This window comes from Brassica napus, chromosome C3 (assembly GCF_020379485.1).
Source record: "Brassica napus cultivar Da-Ae chromosome C3, Da-Ae, whole genome shotgun sequence".
Taxonomy (NCBI): domain Eukaryota; kingdom Viridiplantae; phylum Streptophyta; class Magnoliopsida; order Brassicales; family Brassicaceae; genus Brassica; species Brassica napus.
In genome coordinates, this window is record NC_063446.1 from 33,851,385 (window position 1) to 33,869,185 (window position 17,801).

Genomic DNA, 17,801 nt, shown 5'->3' on the forward strand with positions numbered 1-17,801 from the left:
AAATTCAAAATTCTCGGTTGGGTTAAATTCCACAATCGAAAGTACAGAGGATGATTTGACAGGGTGTGTCTGGAATATCAAGAGTTTTGGGGTCAAATCGTGAATAGTCGAAAAACATAAGGACCATATGTGCAAAACAGCTAAAGATCACCATTGTCGTTCTTCTTCACTTCGATCCCGACGATTCCGGCGGTTACCACGGCTGATTCCGACGATGACGATGACTGAGAGTACGACGGAGTAGGGGACTTGGACGAGAGACCCATTGGAGGAGCAGTCGAGCTTCTCGATCGGAAGCTCAGCCACGACAGAGATGATAACCGGAGTTGCAGAGGATGAGTCCGGTTCTGCTGGCTGGAACACAAACTGAACCACCACCACGAGCCAAGCCTGAGACGAAGAAGAAGATGGAGCTCGCGATTCAGGCTCGAGACAGACACGACGAACTGCGACGGAGAAGAGGAAGCTCGAGACAGAGGTGAATCATGAGGAGATGAAGCTGGCCACAAGGCTGGAAGAGATGAGTCGAGCTATGGACTCCGGTGACAGAGAAGGTGAACTGCGGTGAAGATGAATCGTGGCGGAACAGACCCACGAATCTGTTCACTCCACCGTCTTCAAGGAATCCCGATCGTTAGAAGGAAAGTGCGAAACAATCTAAGGATACAATTTCAACAGACAAGAAGAACTGACGTGTACAAACAAAATAAGTTCATTGGTTCTTCAAGTTTTTTCAGTTCATGACATGTCAATCTCTCGATCATTTTAAAAGCTGAGGTGTAGAGAACCATGCTCAACAAAAGAGGTATCCCATGGTGAAGGACTCAAGAATTTCCTTCGAAGGTGATAAGTTGACTTTTTTTTTGGTCAACAAAAATTGCATTACTAAAAAGGAAATAGGAGTTTAGTCCATAGGCTGGCCCATTACATGGTTTGGGTTTCTGAGAATGTATTTGGCTAAAGCATCAGCATGCCCATTCTCAACCCTTAGAAGATAGAAAAAATCTAGATCGACAAACAGAGAAAAAAAAGCTTCGATATCATTCAAGATGCCATAGATCTCTTTCTCGAAACGCTTGTCGGTGATGGTCCTGATCAGGGTTTGGTTGTCGGAGAACATCCGAAGGTGTGTCACGTTCAAGGAGGACGCCGTCTGGAGAGCTTCTCTCACCGCTAGAGCTTCAGCCACAAGAGGAGAGAAGACGTTTTGATGTAACATCGCTCCCCGCAAGTCGATGGATCGGGGGGGGGGGGGGGAGGGGTCTTCAATGATCCAAGCAATTCAGGCTGTGTTGGTCTTGACTTGACTTTACAATTATAGAACCTTCCAACTCACAAATCACAATTCACGAATAGTATATTGTTTGCACTCAGGACTGATTCAAATCATACAAAAAATTAATTTTTTTGATATAAAATGTTTATGTATAGATAAATTTATTATTTTGTCGTGCATAATAATGTAATATGCATCTCTAAGCCTCTAACGCTCTAAAAAATCTTTAACAAACAAAACAAAAAAGGAACAGATCGATTGCACATATTTATTAGAAGAAAAATATTTTCTAAATTTTGACAATAATTATAAATGCAAAAAATAAACTATTTAATACTTAATACTTAGAAAAAATGTTTGTTTCAAAAAGATGTATTTTTTGTGTTTTCTATGAAAAAATTGTAAACTTTAAGAAAATTAATTGTCTTTATTGAATTACTATTGGTTAAAAGTTATTGAAAATTGAAAATTACAGAAAACGATACATTTATTATGGTAGTTTAATGTGTTTTCTTAATATGTGTGAAAATACTAAAAAGTCTATCTTTTAGGAACGGAGGGAGTAACATTTAAGGGACAAAATTTAGAAAAAATAAACGAATCTAATAAAATTATGCAAATTGATTTTATTTTCTTTTTGTGCACATCAAATTGGTTTGTTAAAAATGAAATATATTATGTAAGCAGTTCTTTTCAGTTGATCATATTTAACTGAAAAAAATTTGTCTTTTTAAATATTTTCCTAAATATTATGTTGATTAAGTAAACTAAATTACACATCTAGAAACTATAATGCTATACGACTATTTCAAAAAAAATAATTGAGGGAAGATTATAATAGGGGGAATATGCAAAATTATATGAGAAATTATATGAGATGGTACATCATTGGAATGTTTTATTTATATATACTTCAACATTATGTATTATTAAAAAAAAATCTTCGGAAACAACCAAAGATGAGGACATGTAGCTCGAGCTTGTGTTATAATCATCGACATCTCCATCACAGAAGTTTAAATCCGACATAACCAATGCTACTGAAAAAATTATCATCACAAATAATTGTGTTTTCTTAATAAAAAAATATAAACTAAGTAAAAATTAACGTATGAATAAATCCGAAATAATCAAACCCAAAAGAAAAACAAGACGCGTTGCGTTTGAATGCTTCAAAAGAGAAGAAAAATTGTTTTAACCAAATTGCCGCCAAAAAAAATTGTTTTAACCAAATAAATAAATAAATAATGAAGTCAAGCGCAACCCATATGTATATACACGCGGACTGTTTTGATGTAATATTATTGAAATTCTCTAGGGAGAAAAAGTATAGAGTAAGGTTTGTCTAAATTCATTATAAGAGTGTCACATAAGCCTTAAGAGGAAGTTTGGGAATGATACATCAAGAAGTTAATTTTGTAATTAATACAAAATTGAGACTATAACCTTTTAAAAGATTCTCGAATAATATATAGGGGATTATGTGTGGTTTTACGATAACACCTCAAATTTGGTTGATCGATACCTGGTCCTATCATAATGATAAAACAAACCAATTATATACTTTTGTTGGAGTAAGACCATTAATGTTTTCCCCATTATTATTTTTGTGGATCTAAATTTATATCAATTTTGATAGCAGTTTTCAAACTTATCTTGAAATGCTAATTATTTTTATAAATATATTGATTTATTATGAAAAATACAAAATTAATCTTCCTTACAAATTATTTATATATAGAAGTTTATAAATTCAATCTCAGTCTCTAAATACTAAATCCCAATTTTTTTATTTAAACCCTAAACAATAATCACTAAACATAAACTCAAATGTTAGTGTATTTTTGAAAAGTGGTATTCAACTTGGTTTATTTCAAGTAATTTAATTTATTTTTGAATATAGAAGTATTCTATTTTTCCTAAATATATAAAAATAGAAATTTCAACTTTTGAAAAATAAATAGAAGTGCGCTAAAATAAATTTAACTCTAAATAATACTAAAAAAATAAATATAGAAATGAGTTGGAGAGTTTATAACTCTGCTTCAATAGTAGGATCTAGTGGTTTACACGGCAAGTGATAATACAATTTTCTTGTGGATATGAGAGACATGTGAATGGGATACAACACTATTCGCGAGATTTGATTCTCTCTTGAAACAAAATCACAGCCACAGTTTTGTTCCAGACAGTTCACATAGTATTTAGGTAATAGACTATCCGGCTATCTTGACGTTAGTCAGAAATCATTCCAACTCTGGATAAAACAATGTGATAGTAAGTCAACTATGTCAAATTATGTGTGTTTTCTCTTGAGGCTGGCTGAATTAACTAATATGATAAATCAAAAATAATAATTAAAAATCAATTAGTTTTGTTAGAAATATTTTTACAGTAATAAAATATTTATTTTAATTAATTTCATGTATTTTCAAATTAAAATCAATTAACGATAATTTTTTGGGTCTAAAATTGTTATATATTAATGTTGGTCAAACTTTCAATGTCGAAATTTAGCATTTTCCTCGAAATGATTGCTTTTATCGGTTATCTCGAACTGAATCCCATTTTGAAACTAATAATACATTAATTTGAACAATTCTATTTGAGTTAATTAACAAACGGAAATCTTATACCATGATAAATTTTATAAATTTTCAACTAACTGCGATAAATAGATTGCCAAAAATATTTTATATATTAGTGTTGGTTCTTTTAATTTTGATGTTGGATCTCAACACCTTCTAAATGAAAATTTTTACAACTCTCCTCTAAACCAAATAACTGTTACCTAACAATATGATTATCTATCATGTATATTGTTGAAATTTGGGTCGTCCAATATTTTTTTAATTTGGGTAGAAGTCGAAGCTGATTTAAAAGCATCCCAGCTAGCGATATCGCAAACGAAATGACTTTAGATACATATTCTTATGTTTGCTTTTGGGCTTCCCAAAATTTGGGTAGAAGTCGAGGCCGATTATAATTTTTTATATATTTTATGATCCTTTTAGCGTTAATTTTGTAGTAGTCACATCTTATGTTTGCTTTTGGGCTTCCCAAAATTAATAGACGACCCTGAAAAAGGGACTTAAAACCATAATAGACTTTGAGCCGTGCGTCCGAGCATATGTCTATTCAATTTAAAATAAATAATATTATCTGATTTATTGACGATTTTTTATCTGTGTACGTATATTTATTAATTGTTCGTATAGTAGTTGAATTTACTATCAAAATAATATGTTACATGAGATACTTGTCAATTAATAATATATATTACATTATTTTTTTCTATTTTATTTATATAATAAATCAAAAAATTAGTATGATTGTGTTTATTAATAAATATATATTTTCAAAATATAATATTTGTGTCGGGTAATATGTTAACTTTTAAAAGTATTTATATGTCTCTAGGTTTTTTATATGTCAAATAAATTCAACTATTATGTCTATCTTGAGTAAACTATTTAATTGAAATTTTACTTTTTGTATTCTTATAGTTTAAACATAATAGCTTTAATTTTTAAAGTATGCTAGATATTCTTTTTATATGTTAGATATTCCTTTTTAATAGCATCTATTTTTTAAAATATGTGTATATTCCATATAGAATATTCCATTTATGGAACTAAATGTATATTGGAAAGTTGATTCAATATACCCTGTGGTAATTTACTAATTTGTTTTACAGATTTAAAATCTAGATAATAAAATTTATTGTTATTGGTAAAATTTATACATAAATATATGGGAGAATTGCCAAGTGTGACTCAAAACTTGGAGTCAAACCCAAAACAATACCCCAACTTGGATCAAAGGCAAAAGTAACCTAAAAGGCTATTGAAATTACAACTATCCCCTTGTGACCAAACAAAAAAACGAAATTTTTTTTACGTTTTTACCCCTCGCAAGTCGTCTGTTTAGACGACTTAACTGAAAGTCGTCTCGACAGTTAGTCTTAAACATAATTTAAAAATTTTGTAAAAAATATTTTGATAAGTGAAAAATGGGAATTATGTAATTAACATATGTCTTAGGACGTATAAATTAAGATATAACAAATTTCAATTGTTTTCAGCATAGATGAGTGAAAGTAGTGAGTCATGATATTCTTTAGTTTATGTTTCATCAACATATGTTGTAGTATTGTATGTGTTCTTAGGGTTAGATTTTGGAAATCATTAAAACCGTTTTTGAAAATTTTTAAAATTACTTATGCGTGTTCATTTCTGTGTATAGTAAACACTATTTAAGTATAATTTGATTTTATAATGTGGTTAGTTAGTTAATCTAGTCATTTTAGTTTAGGGGTTCATTTTAGGGTCTAGGACGACTTAATATTTTGTCGTCTGAAAACAGACGACTAAATATTAAGTCGTCTGTTGTACATTATCAGCCAGAATAAGTCGTCTTAACCGGACCAAACCTTAAAGTTTACCAATGTACTTTTAAAGCTAACCGGATTATTTACCCAATATATAAGGTGATTTTTTTTTTTTTGTTTCATTTTTCGCGAAATTCAGAAACCCTAACAGTTCTCTCTCAAAGGCGATTTCGAATTCCCACGATTTCCGAACAAACCATCGTTCTCAACGTCGGCTATCTATCTCACTTCATTCTCACCGTTGTCGCCGCAGCTTCTTCTAACCCTAGCGCCGCCGATTCCTCTAAACCCTAGCGCCGCCGCTTCCACTATTTCCGAACAAACCGTCGCCCTCGCCACCGTGGTCACCAACGTTCTCACCGCCGCTTCCTCTAAACACTAGCGCCGCCGCTTCTTCTAAACCCTAGCGCCACCGCTTCTTCTCTGTAAACCTTAGCGCCGTTTCTCTGTAAACCCTAACGCCGGTAAGTCATCAATCTCGAGGAAAAGATGAACATAAAACGTTGTCTCTATCAATTTACTCATTCTCACCGTTTCACGTTTATTTTTTCAGATCTATAACCGCAATGACGAGTACTCCAACTCCTTCTGCGACTAATCAGGTCCGCTTTGTACTGGAAGACTTGTAAGTAATTTAAGTCGTCTGGAAAGTCTTCCAACTGGACGACTTAGTAGATGACTTAAATATAAGTCGTCCATTTGGAAGACTTTCCAGACGACTTAAAGTTAAGTCGTCTACTAAGTCGTCTGGACTTATATTGTTGTCTTTGATTATTTTGCAGACAAAAAGGATGGATATTCCAGAACTCCCCCGTAGGTTATACACATCAGGGGAAGAGCCAGAAGCCCACAATAGCATTTCGTATCATACGGATAACAACAAGTTGCATACTGCTCTTAGAGAAGCTCTTACTGATGACGAATTTGAAGAGTTGAAGGAGTCGAGTTTGGGAGTTTTCATCAAGTTCAAGGAGCAGGGATTTGGTTGGGCTTCAAGGCTGGTTCACTACATGCTCAGTTTCAAGCTGGACATTAAGAAGAAGTATGAGATGTGGTCTCTCGTTGGTCCAGAACCTTTGAGGTTTTCACTGTTAGAGTTTGAAAACCTCACTGGTCTAAACTGCGAGTACATCGAGGACCTTGAGACACCAAAATGTGACGTTACCCAAGAGATGGTTTCTTTCTGGGGGATGCTGGGAGTTCATCTGGAAGCTGGGCCAACTACTGATCAGATAATAGCAGCACTGAAGAGATGCGGGGATTGGTCCAGGGAAGATCGCAAGCGGCTCGCGTACCTCTCCATCTTCACTGGATTCATTGAAGGGAGAAAGTTTTCAACCGCTACACGATCTACTCTGGCAAGGCTAGTGATGGATTTAGAACGGTTTGAGAATTATCCATGGGGGAGAGTCGCGTTTAAGGTGCTGATGGACTCTTTGTGGAACAAAGAAATTACCGGCTGTTACACCGTGGATGGGTTTATACAAGTTCTTCAGGTCTGGGCGTACACAGCTATGCCGGAATTGGGTGCTAGTATTGGTGGTCCCAGAGCAGACAGTCTGTCTCCACCGATACTGGCTTACGAGGGCAGCAGAGGCCGCAGATCAATGAAAGCTGCTATCTTGAGTCAGGTATTTACTTAAATCCAAAAGACTGCACAGACGACTTATAATAAGTCGTCTGGAAGGTCGTCCAGCTGGACGACTTATCTAACTCGATTCTTCTATTTACTGCAGACCCGCGTGATCAACTTTGTTGAGAAGGACATTAGTGAAATGTGGCAAAAATGGGACTCTGATGTTGAGGACCTGCCCGCGGAGAACATCATTAAAGTCATGTATGAGCGGAGACCGTGGAAGTGGACCATGGATTGCTGGGAAGTCACTGGTACTAAGGTCTATACAAAACCTAAGGTTGTGACTCCATCGAAGAAAGCCAAAGAGATGGTTGTGTTGGAGGAGGAGGAGGAGGAGGAGGAAGACAATCCAAGACCTCGGAAGAAAGCTCGTAAAGAGGCTCCTAAAGTGGCTAGTGAAGAGGCTAGAGAAGAGGCTAGAGGGGTGACCAGAGAGGATTTGGAAATTATGTTCAAGGGCGTAGCTGACTGCATGAAAGAAGGGTTTAAGAAGTGCATGAGGGAGATTAGGAAGTTGTCCGATAGATTGGAAGCTGTGGAGAAGAAGGTTGGTGTCACCAATCAGGCTACCCCTCCACCTCTAACCAATCAGGCTACCCCTCAAGATAAACAGCTTACCCCTCTTGCCAAAGAAACCGGGGGTAGTAACAAACAGGCTACCCCTCATGCCAATGAAACCGTGGTTAGTAACCAGCCTCCTCCTCATCAAACCAAACAGCAGCCTCCTCCTCCTCAAAAGAAACAGCCTCCTCCACCTCCTCAAAAGAAACAGCCTCCTCCTCAAAAGAAACAGCCTCCTCAAATCAAAGAGGTTAGTATCAAATCCAGGGTTAACTAGTTGTCCAGACGACTGTAAAAGTTGTCTGGACGACTAGTTGACCCTGGATGACTTAAACGTAAGTTATCTGGACGACTAGTTGACCACGGAAGACTTAATTTTAAGTCATCCAGGGTCAACTAGTCGTCCAGACGATTTATATTTAAGTCGTCCAGGGTCAACTAGTCGTCCAGACAACTTTTATTTAAGTCGTCCAGGGTTAACTTGTGTGCAACTTTTATTGCAGAGATGGTTGCCGGAGGATACAGCAACCGAGGCGAACTCGGTATATAAGATCTTGCCGGAGGATAAAGCAGATGGTGTCACCTCCAAAGAGATTGTTGCTGTCACTTCCACCGATCACCAACCGAGCCTCGCTTCCACCGATCAACAACCGAGCCTCGCTTCCACCGAGCCAAGCGATCCAGTTTCAGAACCGAGCCTGGTTGTATTGGACAAGCGTGCAAAGAGTAAACGAGCGAAGAAACCTGCTCCCACTGTGAGATCTCCTTATACGGCAGAGAAAAAAAAAGATAAAGTGGCAGCCTATAATCCATTTCCGCCAGTAAACAAAGATAAGTTGAAGGAACTCGCTGATTGGTTGAAAACTGATCCGTAAGTGATTGCTTTACCCATAATAGCTTGATTTAGTCGTCCAAAACTGATTGCTTTTTTGTTTGCAGTCATTATTCAACTAAGACCGAGGACAAACCACGTACATCACCAACAAGGTGGTACCACTTCCTCCGGACAGCCAGAGAATGGCTGGAAGACTGCGTAAGTCTTCTGCACACGATTTAAGTCGTCTACAAAGTCGTCCAAGTAGACTACTTTCCAGACGACTTAAAGATAAATCGTCTGGAAAGTCGTCTACTTGGACGACCACGTAGACGACTTATATTTAAGTCGTCTGGTAACTTCTAACTTGTTATATTTAATATGCAGCATATAGATGCTTGGATTAATGTGCTAAGGCAGAGGTATCAGGAGAACCCACAAGCTTTCAGGAGCGAGCGAATGTGCTTCCTGGATCACAACTTTTCCCAGTCTTGGAGAGAGCAGTATCAGCTCTTCAAAACATCGGAACCTGATCACAAAGGTTTAGGAAGAGTTCTACCTGGTGGGGCGTCGAATTTTTATGACGGATCAATACCTTCATTTTGCCAATCAAACAAGAAGTGGGGGGAGGACATTGATGATATCTATGCGCCAGTGAACTTGAACGACAATCATTGGGTTGCTATTTGGATATCGATCCCTAAGAGGCACATAGTCGTCTGGGACAGCATACCTTCATCTAGTGTACCAGACGCATGGGATGCGATAATGGAGCCTTTTCTCCAGATGGTCCCTTATCTGCTTGTTGAGTGCGCAGCCACCGACGAAATACGGGTCAAATACGGGTTGGAGCCATACACATATGAGAGACCGCTGAAAGGTGTACCCACGGCCAACAATGGTGATTGTGGCGTGTACGCTGTAAAGTACATTGAATGTCATGCTCTTGGGGTCTCCTTTGACCCTAAAGACTTTGCTAGGTGCAACGCGAAGAAAATGAGGGATAATATGGCGGTGGATATATGGAAGGAGCTTGTTGATCAGCATTTGAAAGAAAATGTGGATGGTGATAAGTTCGTGGGCATGTATGATTAGATTTGTGTTTGTATTTGAACTTGTCTTTGTATTTGAACATGATTTTTTAACGAGCGAAGTATTTGTATTTCAGCTTGTCTTTGTATAGATTTGTAAATATATAAGTTGTCTGGAAGAAATAAGTCGTCTGGAAGGTTTTCCAACTGGACGACTTACAAATAAGTCGTCTAGAAGGTTTGGACGACTTATTATAAGTCGTCTGGAAGGTTTTCCAACTGGACGACTTACAAATAAGTCGTCTAGAAGGTTTGGACGACTTATTATAAGTCGTCTGGAAGGTTTTCCAACTGGACGACTTACAAATAAGTCGTCTAGAAGGTTTGGACGACTTATTATAAGTCGTCTGGAAGGTTTTCCAACTGGACGACTTACAAATAAGTCGTCTAGAAGGTTTGGACGACTTATTATAAGTCGTCTGGAAGGTTTTCCAACTGGACGACTTACACTGGACTTCTAAAAATAAAATACACTGGACGACTTAGTAGAAGGTCGTCTAAAAATAAAATACACTGGACGACTAAAAATTTAGTCGTCTGGACGGGTAATCAAGACTGGACGACTTAAATTTAGGTCGTCTGGACAACTAGTCAACTGGTTGTGTACATTGTGGTTTCGTATGGCCAGTTTCCTTGCAGTTTGAGCATCTCCGTGCCCTGTGTTTCTTCCTGGGTTTGTGTCCTCTCATCCTAGATAGCTCCAACCAAGATTGCCATCTTGATTTCTTCGGTCTCCCCCGACCACGCTTTAGTTCTGGAGGAAAGCATTCTCGTTCCTCAATATGTTGTGACACGATAGGATATATATTCTCTGAGTATCCTGCATACAGATAATTCTTTGAGTACAGTGGACATACAAGTGTGGAGATATGCAAACCAGCATGTGTTCCAGCAGCTATAGCATGAGAGCAAGGTATTTTCTCCACTCCATAGACACCACAATCACACTTTGCATGTTCCAAATCAACCACACAGTCCATTTTGCCACCTTTGACAAAGAAATGCCATCCATCAATTGGTTCGACCGTCATCGTATCCGCTATCTCTTCTCGAACAGCAAGCAAGTATTCAACACCCCGGCTATGTTCAGTTGTGAGACTCAAAGCATCTTGTCTCCTTTTCCAATACCATTTTCCTAACTTTTGCCTTATGAACTCCAGCAGGAACGTAATCGGAAATCCTCTTGCTCGCTTCAGTGCGGAATTAATAGATTCAGCAATGTTGCTTGTTTTTATGTTGAACCTGTTCCCCTTACAATAAACCCTTGACCATAGCCTGACGTCGGCTTTCTCCAAATACGTTGCAAGTTCCGGGTTTGCACTCCGTATCTCAGCCATGTACCAGCCAAAATCGTAAACCGTGTGAGCATAAGCAGCCCCTTTCACCAAGTACATGAGATGTTTCCCTTTAAACTTTTTGACAATGTTATCTTGAAGGTGATAATAACATATTCCTCGGGTTGCCCAAGGAAACACCTTATCACACACACTTTTAATGGCCTTGTGCCGGTCGGAGACTATCACCAGAGGCTTGTCATGAGATATACAACTAGCCAATTTTGTGAAAAACCATTCCCAAGAAGGTACATCTTCCTCATCCACGATCCCAAAAGCCAATGGGAATATCTGAAAATTGCCATCTTGTGCGGCTGCAACTAACATAGTTCCTCCATACTTTCCACTTAGGTGAGTTCCATCCACCACAATGACCCTTCTCTGATACTTAAAACCTTTGATAGAAGCTCCAAAAGAGAGAAATAGATACTTAAATCTTTTCATAGAATCAAGTTCTATCGCCGTGATAGAATCAGGATTTGCAATGGAGATTTGCTCGAGATATGATGCCAGACGCGAATACCCTTCTTCTGCTGATCCTCTCACCAATCTTTGTGCATATAACAGTGCTCTGTATGAAGTGGTGTAATCAAGCGCCATGCCAAACATGTTCCTCATTGCATCAGTGATATGCTGCGGAGTTATCCCATCAATGATTCCAACACGATCAATGAAAAGACTACCTACATACTTCGGAGTACAGTGTCTCCGCTGAGCGATTCGGTCTCCCACTGAGCATAAATGTTTTTCCACATACTTTGTTACCCAAAACGTGTTTGTCCCATGTTTGACACTCGCTCTGACCTTCCATCCACAATAGCTAACCCGACATGTTGCCACAACGAGAGTTTTCGTTGATTTGTATAATCTGAAAGAAAACTTACCCCTCACTGCTGCCAACCGCAGCTCTGAAAGCAGTGCACCCTTGCTAACAAAACTCTGGTTGACATAGATACTGGTACCATTCGATTTTCCTCCTTCAATAGCATTTGTCTTAGCATATGTCTTTTGGATTTCTTCAAAACAAATATTATCATCATCTTCCTCGTCCTCATCTGGAACCTTTCCATAAAGACTGTAATCCCCACCATTCTGATCCGTTTCACCAACAATAGAATTATCAGCATCCTCCTCCCCATTTTCCTCCTCCCCATCTTGATTTTCATCTTCAACAAACTCATTATCACATACATCTTCAAAACATTCATCAGCTTCATCATCATCACCAACATCTTCTTCCCATTCACCAGCTTCATCATCATCACCAACATCTTCTTCCCATTCACCAGCTTCATCATTATCACCAACATCTTTTTCCCATTCACCAGCTTCATCAATATCCCTTTTCTCTGAAACCGTTTCGACCTTGCTGCGGCTTGATACACAAAGACATACTCTATGGGTTTTGAGTATCTCCAGCAAGTTTCGAACTTGTCTATCACTTGTAACATGAATGGGAAGACTGCCTGGAGCCATCATCATTTCTGCTGGTAATGAGTAGCTAATCTCCACACTCACTGTTCTCATGTCCAGGTTATAATCTTCTTGAGCCATTGCAACAAGTTCAGCATGTGTTGAATCTTCATTCAATAAAAACAATCTTGCTCCTTTGAGATCATCAACCACAAAATCCCAACGGAAATCTCTCAACAACCATTCTCCATACACTGCATGTAACTGAAAAATCATCTGCAAATATTCAAAATAAAACACATTAGTAAACATAGAGAAAATGAAGAAGTTCAATAAACATTGCCGCAGACGACTTAGCATTAAGTCGTCCAGAAGACTTAAAGGTAAGTCGTCTAAAGAGGTCACTTTTGCAATTGAAAATTAAAAGGGACGACTTAATTCTAAGTCGTCCGGCTTTGTTTGTTAAAAAAAAAACTTCAGACGACTTATATATAAGTCGTCTACGAGAAACGGGCTAGTTTTGCATTTGACCGAATCGTGTCAGATCTTTGACTATTTCTGGACGACTTATAATTCAGTCGTCTCTGGGAAAGTTAAAATTTCAATATTTTATGAAAACTTGACGACTTACGTGTAAGTCGTCCTAGGTTAGTTTTGTAATTGAAAAATAAAACTTGAAATTTAACTTTCTCCAGACGACTTAGATGAAAGTCGTCCAGCTAAACGACTTAATTTAAGGTCGTCCGGGATAAGCAAAGTTTGACCAGAAAATTGGGAAAAATTCTGGACGACTTTGCTTTCCCCGGACGACTTTAAATTAAGTCTTCTGGAGGGACGACTTTATATTAAGTCGTCTGGTTAAAGTTAAATTATGAAGTTTTATTTTTCAATTACAAAACTAACCTAGGACGACTTACACGTAAGTCGTCAAGTTTTCATAAAATATTGAAATTTTAACTTTCCCAGAGACGACTGAATTATAAGTCGTCCAGAAATAGTCAAAGATCTGACACGATTCGGTCAAATGCAAAACTAGCCCGTTTCTCGTAGACGACTTATATATAAGTCGTCTGGAGTGTTTTTTTTTAACAAACAAAGCTGGACGACTTAATTTAAGTCGTCCGTTTGACCAGAAGACTCATCAGTAAGTCTTCTACATACAGATGACTTACTAGTAAGTCTTCTACGCGAACAGATCTTGAAAAAAAATTCAAATTCGTACCTTAAACTAGGTGAGATGACTTCGTTTGCACACATGGTCTTCTCCAACCACCCAGAACCTCAAACGAAAGCAACCGTAAGTCAAAACGAAAGAAATATGGCTCTGTCAACCATAGCCCATATTTTGAATCAAAAGCTTGAGTTTTTTGGATGAATATAGAGAGAAAGTGAAAGAAATGTTGTTTTTAGTTCATAACAATTGAAACAGAGAGAGTGTAAAGAGATTTACGTGCATTAAAGGGCATTAAAAGCTCCAAACAGTTCGTACAAGGTTGTTGCCACTATTCATTGCAGTGGCAATATTGTAAATACTTGAAGAAGATGAGGTTGAGACAGTAAAGAAGCCATTTTCGAAAAAAAAAATGTTAATGGCATTTTCGTAGATAAAATGCAGGTGTGGGGTTAAAATCTCAAAAAAAAGAGTCAAAAGAAAAGGTTAGTTTTCTGTTTGACTCCAAGTTTTGAGTCACTTTTGCAAAAAGCCCTAAATATATTGTTATTATATATTTTTTAATTACTTTGTTGTATATAAATTTATTTTGAAAATTGTACATGAGTAGTCAAATAAATTGAAAATGATCAGACTAATGAAATTTAGTTTACATGTAAAACAATTCGTACAGTATATAATAATTTGACGGCAACTACGTATGTATATAAAGTATTATAATGTGTATAAAAATAGTAAAAGTAGTTAATTTGGCTGCCTATCTAAAAAATAAATATATTATGACAAGTAAACCAATTTATCGTAATTTATTAACCGAAATATAAAATTAATCAATTCTCGGTAGATAGATAAACTCACTTTAGTTGTTCAAAAAAAGAAGTTAAAATGAGCTTTGTTGCTATTGTTTACAATTTATTAGACTATAAAGTTTAACTACAAGCGGTTCATTCCACGACCATTCACTTAAAAGTCTGCTTGAGGTCTCCATGGACTCTCTCATGTTAACAATTAGGATGTTTCCTCTTTGTTAGACAGCTATCTAAACAGATAAAACATATTAACATCTAAGGTTTTGAAACTCAAAGAAAAACTATAAGCTACCTTTGAAAGTCCTGAATCAGCTCCTCCTTAACCCACTATATATGTATTTCTCCAATTAAGTACAAAATGTTGTTACTGTCTCTTTGCTTGAGCAAGTGCAGCTGATCAGAAGAGAGTTCCTAAACCCAATATCTATAAGCCTTTATACCGTTTAGGATATATTTAGGGAGAGCTTCCAGTTCCTCTAACATTGATATATGTTTCTCTTTCCTATAAATCATAACCTCTTGGCCCGCAGAACAAAAAGGCGGATAGCTTAGCCCGCAATGCTAGGAAGGAAACGTCTTTTGTAGTTCACATGGATCAAGATCTCTCAGTTTGGTTCACAGAGTCAATATGAGTCTGTAAAGTTGATGACAAAAAAAAAATCATAACCTCTTGCATGAACAATGGATCTTGAAACCTTAAACAACAAAAAGTGTCAAACCCGTTTTTTTAACTCAAAATTTTATAATCTTTCATAACGGAACACATCATGGATTACAAAAGCCGGCAGAAAATGGTAATATCTCCAGAAGCAATAGCCCAAAAGAGGGAGACAATAACAATGAGGCAGGATAATACGAGAAAAAAGCATTAGAGAGCCACATGTACTAAAGCTAGAACTGATGGACTGATCATAACTCGCAGACACTCCTGAGAAACATGAGACCGAAGATAACCAAAGAAACAATGACTTAGGCAAACCCAACCCTGAAGGGTACACCACCAAGCCAAAACAGGCGCACCATCGGGACAAGCATGTGTGAGGATAAACTTACATCAACACCAGAGACTGTTGCAAACCGGAGCCAAGGCAGAACCAAGTCAAAACCAAACACCCAGGCTCAAAGACACAAGAACTTGAAATGCTAAAGGAAAAAACACCGGAGAAGATTTACAGGTCTTACACGCGGACACTCGTTAGGCAGAATAGCGATCTACAGAGCTAAAACTGGTCACCTCCTTGCAAGAGAAAACCTACAAATCAAACTCACTGCTTCGTCTCGAAACGCTCGCCCAGTCCATGGTGGATAAAGGAGAGGTCTAGTAGATTCCTCCACAGCAAATATACCTTCCACCGACGAATCCAAAAAGCTAGAACAAGGCAAAAAAAGAATTGACCATAACTGCAAGCAACCGAAGAGAAACAAAAGCACCACAATCCAAATCTAAAGCAATCCTCGACTTGACAACAACGACCTTCACCTAAACCACCATAAACCATAGAAACCTAGATTAAACTAAAGAGAAAGAGGAGATCCTCCCTCACATAGCGACGGTGAAGAGCACCGCCAACCACAGAGGGAGATCAGACGACTTGGAGTTTTCTTCTTCTTTTCTCTCTTGACGGCTTAACCTAATTTTTTCCACTTCTATTGAAAAGACATGAACACTTATCACAAAATGAAAAAAGTGTAGAAACCGTTAACTATATCAAAATAAACAAATATAAATACTTATTGTCGAAATTGAAACTATACTAACCGTTTCATCTGCCAAGATCAACTCTAGAGAAGGTCCACCAAAACTGGTTTGTTGCCATCCATGAGTGAAGAAACTTAACCTGGACACACCAACAACTCTTGAACGGCTCAACGTCTTTGAGTAATGTGATGCTCTTGTTCGAAGTAATTTTCGAATGGTATTGCATACGTGGAGAGTCGATGTGTTTCTTATATAGCTAATACAAACGATATTTTTGCTAACTAAAATCTCAATGTATTTTTGATTTAGGAAATAAAATTTGTATGACGTGATTATAGGAAAAAAATCCTTTATTTTAAAGCTAGTGTGATATTTGGTAGATATCCAGGGAAACCGAGATTTTAGGATTCGTAATTTTATTGTTTACCTTATCTAAGCTAGAAATTTAAATATTTGAAGAATATTGCAATCTGCAAGATTTTGTGAACATTAATAATAGGTTTTAGAAAAAGTAATAGAGTTAGGATCTCGGTGAATCTTTTGGTAATAAGGCAAAATACATTAATATTCGGTTTTAGAAAAAGTTATAGAGTTAGGATCTCGGTGAGTCTTTTGGTAGTGAGGCAAACTTACGTCGGTTTATTAAAGAAGCAAAACGTTGTGTTTAATACCAATGGCATAATGTAGTAATTATTGAGGAAAACTCAGGGTTAAGTACAAAATGTACTCCTGTTTTAATAGATTATTATTGAAGAAAACTCAGGGTTAAGTACAAAATGTACTCATGTTTTAATAGATTATAGATATCTCATATTCTTTGTTGGAATTTATGAGAGTGTCCCATATTAAGAGATAATCCAGTTAATTTGTGACTGAATCTCTTTTACCCATACACAATAGATTCTCGTCCTTAACAAGAGAAGAGACAACCAAGTTGTAGTTGAATCCACACAAAGAACCAACAATACAACCATATATATTAGTGAGTAAACCAGTTGTATCAAGAAGAGAATCTATAGTTTGAGTCTAATCTTTGTGAAATAACACAAAAATTACAGTTTGTGTACTTCAAATAAAGAAAATTTAGAATCAGTAAGCTAGAGTTTAATGAGTAAATAAGAGGAGTTTAGTAAGACAGCCTCTATGTAAGTGCAGATGAGTCAGAAATATAGAGCAGAAAGTAAATGACACACTGAATTTGTTAACGGGGTTCGTTTCCTACATCCCCGGGACCTCGTCCAGATTTCATTGATCATTAGAACAAGAATGCAAATACATATTTATTTGCTAACGTATACATCAGGCACAAACCTCCTGACACGCTCTTTTCTAGATAGATATCTATGAAGATTAGGAATCAAGCACGCATGCATAGATCCCATCTGGCCGCACCAGAGCTCACTGTCTTAGCTGCAATCTTTCCAGACCTCCTCAATGAAACCATCTTTGCTAAACTCCCTCTGGGTCAAGGCTTCAACCTCCAAGTCTCTAAAGGTGCATCACCATGTACATCACCAAGTACGTCACCGAGTACTTCACCAAGTACGTCACCGAGTACTTCACCAAGTACGTCACCGAGTACTTCACCAAGTACGTCATCGAGTACG